Below are 8,355 nucleotides of genomic sequence, written 5' to 3' on the forward strand. Positions count from 1 at the left end.
AGGACAGGTCACAGATCAGATATGTGGATAGACAAGCTGGCTCAGAGTAAGAATATATATTTTGAAGGACATTAAATTAGCATCAAAACATCTGTAATTTCAATGAAAGCAAGATAGATTTGTTTACTACAATACTACGGAACACACCTTGTGTACATTAACCTTGATTATACCTTTTGACCCACACAACCTGTCACAAGCAATGCAATGTAAAGGTGAGTAATTACATAGTAGCATTTGCATTATGCAAGTTACTACAAACTTCATTTTGTGAGAAGTTTTGCTTTAAACATTGTTTTGAGATATTACACATTGTCTAAAAGTCCTTTGTTACCTCATAAGCGCATGCAATAGCCTGCTTACACCATAACCAAGGTCAATGCAATCTTAATCTATGAACAGCCAGACCAAAAAAGGATTTCCTGCTACACAATAATGAACTCCAACACAATAAATTACAAGGTAGTGCTACTTGAGGCTATAAAAGACTTATAAGTATCAAAAGTATGTTGTACAAGTGTTCAAGGGCACGTGAGTAAAAAGGTGGAGGAGGAAGCTTTTGAAAAATGGATCTTGGGAAGAAAAGAAAAGAAAAAAAACAAAACACAAATTGTCCCCATATGAACATATTAAATTATACTGCTCTCACTGTCTGTTTTTTTTTTTTTTTTTTTGCTAGTGTTCAGCCTAATGCTTCTCCAAACATGACATGACACATAAGTATTTGGAGCTAAGACATTGTATCATTGTGATTGCTGTTATTGCTGCTAAATGTTCCACAGTATGACATAAAACTTCTATCTATCTTGTATTTATTTAATTACACATGTTTTATGCTCTGACATGTAAAGCATACTTGTTGTCATTCCAGGCACAGCAATATTATCCCCCTTTACTTTTACTTTAAATAGATGAATAGATTTCTAAACACACTTTGTTAGTCTAGTTTAGACCAAATTTAGAACCCAGCCCAGTGTTTGGAAAGCAGACTATTACATCATAACACGTGCTCCGTACCACACCTAGTCATGTCTTATCATGCAAACACTTTCTGGCACACCTTGAAATTGCACACTGAAAACCAGAATGACCAACATAACAAAGAGAATCATTTTGTGGTTTTCCCTGTAACCCGGAGAATCAACAAACCTGGCTCACAAATTCCCTGTTTACAGCCATACAACGCTCTATTTAGCAACTAACTGATAGCATGTGATAAGGCAAAGCTGCTATATGTTCAAGTGACAAAACAGGGTTATCTCTGTTTAGCAGCAACTCCATAAACCCTTTGTGGATACCCTTGAGATATAGGCCGAGCTGTCCAGGAAGTGCGCTGTGAAGTTAGTGACAGGCAAGCGATGAGGTGTCAGTTTACCACAAGGACCTCCCCCCCGCAGGCCTAATCCAAACACCTGGAGGGTGAGGGGGAGGGGATAGGGGTGAGGGGGGGCAGGTCCGTGTAAACCTCCTCCCATGTGACCGCTCACTCACATGCAGCCGGAGCTCAACGTGTTACAGTAACACCTTGACACAGCAGCCAACAAGTGGGAGCGGTTACGTAAAAAAGTAATGCCACATGAAAGTAAGCTTCTAGAGCAGGCCAAGGGGAGGATGTACATGAGCCGAAAAAGAGCGTGTGAGCCAGACTTGGGGGAACAACTAGAGCCCAAACTGTACTTAGCAAGTATGCAGTTCAAAGCCAAAAATGTGAAGCAGGTCTAGTGGACTTTCAACAGTGCAAGCTCTCAGTGGGTAAAGATAATGTAGGTCTAGATAGCTACAGGACTACTTTAAGACCAGAAGTGTTTTTGGATATACTAAGCATGAAGTAATATTTAACTTATAATGAATGAATGCAATTTTTTGTTAATAGTTTATTATCATAGAAGTACTCAGGCTTAGCAACTATGTAGTTAAGGTTCGAGTTAGGATACTTAATGAAGTAGTTCCTTGGCCTGGATCATTCCTTCCTTCATGCATTTTTCTGGCTAATTAGTTGCAGTTATAAAATGTTGCAAGTTGCCAATGTTTTTGTTATTTCCGTGAATAGGCTATATATTTAGATGTCCATTAGATTATTTGTGTTTGTGACCCATTTAATAGAAAACTTGCACAGTAACTACAGTTGTGGCTGTATACTGTCATTACACTCTTCTGAATATCAAACCAGTCACTTGTTAATATCAACAATGTTAATATCAACATTGTGTTTAACACTTGAGCATATCAAATGTAATATCTGTACCTACAGACTGAACATGAACAGTAATTATACTGTTGACAGTTTTGTAACCGTGAATTATAACGATACTTGATGCCATCTCCTCAGAGGGAGGAGCAGATTGTGTTGCATGAATGTAGTTGTCATACTGGAATGTGGTTGAGCAGTTTATTACCTAAACACCAATTAGGTAACAAAGTCACATTAACGAACGTCTGCAATAAATCATAATTATTATAAAATCAAACAAAGCAATATCAGTGCCATAATCCATAAAGTGACTTTATGGATTCTTGAGATTGATTGAGATTCTTGAGCCACTGCATCAGAAACTATTACACCATATGTTTACAAATGTCCCTACAACAACCAAAGCATAGATTCTTTCTGTATATGACGAGTGCAAACTGAGACATCACACATGCTTCTTGGAAGACTGTTAGACATGACGTATTATCAGAAACCATCCCACTTCTTTTCACCACAACGCTATTATGTAAATGAGTGTTTAGTGACAGCGCCGCAAGACATTTGCTCTGTACACAAACACATAACATTATGACTTTGAATTTGTTTTGTAATATTTGTGTCAGGAGCCTATCCTTCAAACATTTACGTAAGGATTAAATAACTAGGAGTTGTTTATTATGTTAGTTTTTTTCTGGATTATGAGGTTCTTTGAAAACAATGCATTATTATTGTTATGTGCACTTTTACATTATATCATTACTATACTGCATGGTGGATATACACATTACAGTTTTTGCTCTTGTTCATGTCTTTATAAATAAGGTGGTAAGCAAAAGCTGTGCTACTTCTTTTAGCAAGAATCTCATCTCAACTGCATCCACTGCTCCACTTTCTGTGCATCTTGTCCATTAGCACACGCTCAAATAAATATAGTCCTGAATATAACTCTTAAAATGTGCAGCCCAAGGAAATGTTCACATTGCACTTTTAAACAAGTGCAATGTGTGTATCAAGGGACTGGATAATAGAGCCTGCAAAATGGCAAAAATTAAGTAGCCTAGTAACAAGAATGCACAACTTACATGTGCAGGTAGAAAATATGAAAAGATGACTCATGATGCCACATAAAATAATCTATTTTCATGAAGCCAATGAGAGCCTAGCAGGAAAAAAAACAATGTAGATAGAGATGAAAACAAGGGACAATCATGGAAAAAAACAGATGATGGAAATTATAATATGACCCCACGCTACATCATACAGGAATTCAGCCATACTGGGTGTAACCTCATAATCGCAAAAACGTGACCTTCATACTTTTTATATCTTGCCCTTGAATTACATTTTTTGAAAATCCAATAGACAATTGCGAACAATAATGACAGGATACGATACAGCCTATGATTCAGGTTAAAATGTAGTCATAATTTGGCTCACACGCACACACACACACACACACACACACTCACTTTGATATATTGAACACAATGGTTGCAAAGAGCCTTTAACGCTGCTTGCGGCTTTAATTATTAATTTATAATTTATTTGGGTGCACATAACCAGGAGCTGAAATCCTCCCCTCGCTCTGAGGACCAGACTAGAGTTCAAATTTCTTCCCTGCTGTAAAAATCACAAAAAATCACAAAATTGAAAAGAGAAAATACAAAGAGAATTTCCTCCTTTTATTTATGAAAAATGCATTTATTTATTGACATTTCAATGAATTGTAGTCTGTATATATCATTGCAAATGTTTGATTTAGTTTAAAGTGATAGATGCATACATGGAGACCTCTGTATTGACCTGCAGACTGTCCGAGACTCTACAGAGTATAATACTGTGTATCCTGCTGAACACAACGGTCAGTGGATGAGCTATGGAAAAACAGACCAGGACCAGGGCTATATTTATCAGAGGTTATTATGTATTTATGGCGTCTTTTTGTAAATATTAATGGTATTTGCGAAACCAGATGACAAAATATACTTCACTCTAACATGTGTGAAGAATGCGACTTACATTTCTAACAAAAACGATGCACTTCCAAGAATCCCAGCACGCGTCTGTTCCAAAAAGCTTGTTGGAATCTGGGGCAAAGGTTGTGAGTTCTTTAAGCAACTTCAGCGAATAGGATCCCATTACATCACATAAAGTCAACACATGTTCACAATTAGCAAGAAAAAAAAAAAGCTCCCAAAACACACACCAAAAATAGGTTTTCACTACATGTGGAGGTATGGAGATATCTTTGATTTGCCCTGGAATGTTCCACAGTATTACATTAAACTTAACTTGCATTTATTCATTTAGTGTGGTTGTTGAGCAGGCATGCCTCTCCACAGATCTGACTTATGACTTGTCCCTTCGTTCATGTTCGTGGGCTTCAGCTTCTGGGCTTCAAGACTTTTTCCCATTGAAATTATATTTTTTGTTTTATCATTGTTATTCGCTATGGCAACCGTTTTAGTAGCCTAATTCACCAATCTGAAAGCTAAGTTTAATGCCATACTGTGAAATATTAGTGCACCTTTAAAATAATAAAAAGCTAAACAGGACAAATCCACTAGTCTGCTCACTCCACTTGTTTCTCTTTTGAAACTAGGTTACGGGCTTAAACACAGCACGAATAATGCCGTTCATTGTCCGTGAAGCAACAGGCAGGGATGGGTGGGTTCTGGGTAAAAAGAAAAAAAAAGAAAGAAAAACAGCAGAGGAGAGAGCGAGCGAGGGAGAGGAAGAGAGAAGGAGCGCACGTGAAGCTTGGGCGTGTGTTGTCTACGAGCCATGTGCAGAGGGCAGACGTGTGCACCCATAGCCTACAACGTCAGAGTATGAGTCACCCATTCACATATACAGCCCACCTTAAAGGGGAGCTGCCTATGAAGAACAGCCCATGTCTAAGAATAGAGAGGAACACAGTGCTATACAGACACAAGGCAGCACTAACAAGCATTTATCCGGCCCAGAAAACACGAGGAAGCAAAGAAAATGACCTCGTTCTCACTTTTGTTATCAGAATGTGTGTAGAAATATCACAAAGGGAAGTTAAAGCAGTGGGTCACTGAGTGCAGATTCACCAGTGTCAAAGCAGCACAGAGGAACATGTTGTGCTGCTATAACCTTCTCATATCTAAACTAGGAGCAAGGTGTGACACTAAAGCAAATGTTTGGATGGAATGTTCGCACAATGTTAAAAACAGTAAATATTACACCTTCTACATTTCTTGTTTTTTCAGTAAAATGTGTCCACAAACTAAGCCACAAGTGCGATTAAAGGAACTGTATGGAGCCCTCGCCTTTACTGTTTCAAAAAAGATTGACACATACAGGTTTTGTCATTTTCAGCAGATTATACCTCTTGTGGAAGCCTCCAGACTTCCCTCAGTGAGCTGCAGAGGCTGTACTAGCACTGACTATGATAGTTTGCAGGTGCTGGAGTTTCAGAGAGAGTCCTTTTAAGTTTAAATAAACAGGGTTTCAACATTGAAACTGGCAAATCAAATGAGAGACTCATGTGAACCACAACACTCCACATTACAAATAAATGGGCCATGTCTTTGTAATGGGCCATCATGTTTTTGTAATTAAGAATAAATCAGCATTAGAATTCTTATGAGTGAAACTATATTTGATTTGTTTATTTGTTTATTATCTGAGGGCACAGTTTATAAAATCTTAAATCTAAATCTACATACAGTTCCATTAGCACAAAAACATCATATTTCAATTGAAAATGTGAAATAAAGTCTAAATAACTTCCTATTTTGAGCGTATTTTAGCGTGGCAGAATTAACACTTGAGCTTCATTTAAAGCAGACACCCAAGCACACTAGGAAACATGCATGTCCCTTTCGTCTGCTGCTGCACTGTTCCCTGTGGAGACCTGGATCAGACTCAGCTGTCACTCAGACTCCCTGTTAGCTGTTAGCTCTGAGAGTGTCAGATTCTGTACTTGTGCACGAAGGCCAAAGGTCTTGCCCCCTAACTTCCCCTTCTAAGAAAAAGAGAAGCTCTCTGTTGTTGATAAACACTGTGCAGGCCCCTGCTGATGTACATTGCCCTTTGTTGGGGCCATAAGCATGTAACAGAGATTGCGAGATAGGGTCGTGACCTCGGCCATGCCCGCTGATGCATAGAGGGGTTTACTGTGTTCAGGTGATGTGGGACTGCTGCCATTCAAGGTTTACAAACCTTTACAAATGTGAGTGAATTTCCTGGTAAAGATGAATACTCCCCGGAGTTCTTTTCGCAGGTACTGTATTGTATTGTAAATGAGTAGGACACCAACCTCAGATGGGCTGCTTTCAAGGAAATGATACTGATCTTTTCTGTGATAATAATAGACCTACTTTTTTTTTTTTTTTTTTAAATAAAAAAAAAAAAAAAAAAATCTTCATTCAATATTTTGAACAACACTTGTATTATTAATAACAGTTCATAATTTCTTAGAGGCCTATTAAGGCCATTTATTTTTATTTGCCTTATTTCAATATAGGCTAAAATAGCAGGCTTTGATTTTTCAGAGAAAACCCCCTGCGCTGGTAAAACAGAAACCGTATAGACCCCAAATTACTTTTCCAAAGTGGGTCAAGAGTATTCCTGCTTCTCTCTGCTCTATATTCCCACTGAACGGACCGACATCCATAATGCATGAGAGAGTATGCGATGAAGAGCAGTGTCCTGTTTCTCCTCCAGAAGTGCTGACCGGTGCACCCGCGGCACACGCACGTACCCCCCTCTCACGCACGCGCACGTACGCACGCACGTACTCACGCACGCCGTCTACACATGAAGTGAATCAAAGCCTCGTGCTGAGTGAGCGTCTGCTGCAGCCAAATGCACAGAGCAGAGAAAGGCCCGATATATTCCATTCACTTTCAGCCTATTCACTGTCAGTCATTAGAAAAAACTGCCCTCAGTAATACTTTTGGACTGTATGCGGGATGTTTTCTGATTTCTTTTGTTTTCGATGGACTGAAATGGACAAATGAACAAAGAAATGAGATAATAGAACTTTTATTTGACCCGCAATGGGAAATGTCAGTGTTGCCACGCAGAAGTGAGCAGCAGATTGAAATACGCAGTCAAAACTCAACATAAAATATTGTGAATAAGCAAAATGAGTAAAAATGAATAATGAATAAATATGATACAAAATACAGTAAGATACAAATAGCGATTAAAATTAAATAATCTGAAAAAATATGTAAATGAAATATAACACAAGTTGTGCAAGTAAATAAAAAATTAGGCCACGAAATTATACACAATAAGTGTCTATGACTATGACTGAGAATAAATAGCAGGTAAAGTGTAGACTATTGGAAGAGTTGCTAAAGGAAATATGTAAAGAGCGTCCGGAGCCTGAGCAGTTGATGAAGCAGAAGGATGATATCGCCTCCCTGTGGTAATTTTGCGTCATTACAGCTCCAGAATAATTTAAGCAGTTTGGAAAAATCTACTGACCTCTTGTGTTGAAATAGATTTGTCTGCAATTCACTTTAGCAGAATGCTGGCTAGTAAGATCCAACCCTGAAAAAAATTAAATAAATAAAAAATATATTATATATATATATATATATATATATATATATATATATATATATATATATATATATATATATATATATATATATATATATATATATATATAAGGGGTGTCAAATTATCGCGTTAATTGCGATTAATTAATTACAGTCATATTTAGCGCGTTATGTTTTTTAATCGCGTTAATCTCATTTTTACTCTCTAACTTTAGTGTTTCTGTATGCGAGTTGCTTTATTATAAAACCTGTTTTTATGTGTTGTTGGGACAATAACACACACACAAAAACCACATTTATACTTTTTTTTTTATTTCGGTAATTCCTCTCATTGCCGGAAACCCACACAAAACGCGCGCAGTAACAGCGATGTGAACGTCATGTTAAAGTTGGCGGCGTCAGTCGCACAATGGACGAGGTCGAAGAGCCAGTAGAACAGAGGCAGCAGTGCACAGGTAAAAACACATTCGTGTCTTGGAAATTATTCTCCCGACGTGAAATATAAAAGAAAATAACAAATATAATATCGCCTACAACTTAAATGTCACTGGTGAAAACAACCTGCATAGACTCATGATGTCTGCACTACTGTCCTATAGTGACCTGCCACATGAGGGGACA

This window comes from Boleophthalmus pectinirostris, unplaced genomic scaffold (assembly GCF_026225935.1).
Source record: "Boleophthalmus pectinirostris isolate CB_2022bp ecotype Guang Dong unplaced genomic scaffold, ASM2622593v1 HiC_scaffold_17, whole genome shotgun sequence".
In the NCBI taxonomy this organism is placed as follows: domain Eukaryota; kingdom Metazoa; phylum Chordata; class Actinopteri; order Gobiiformes; family Gobiidae; genus Boleophthalmus; species Boleophthalmus pectinirostris.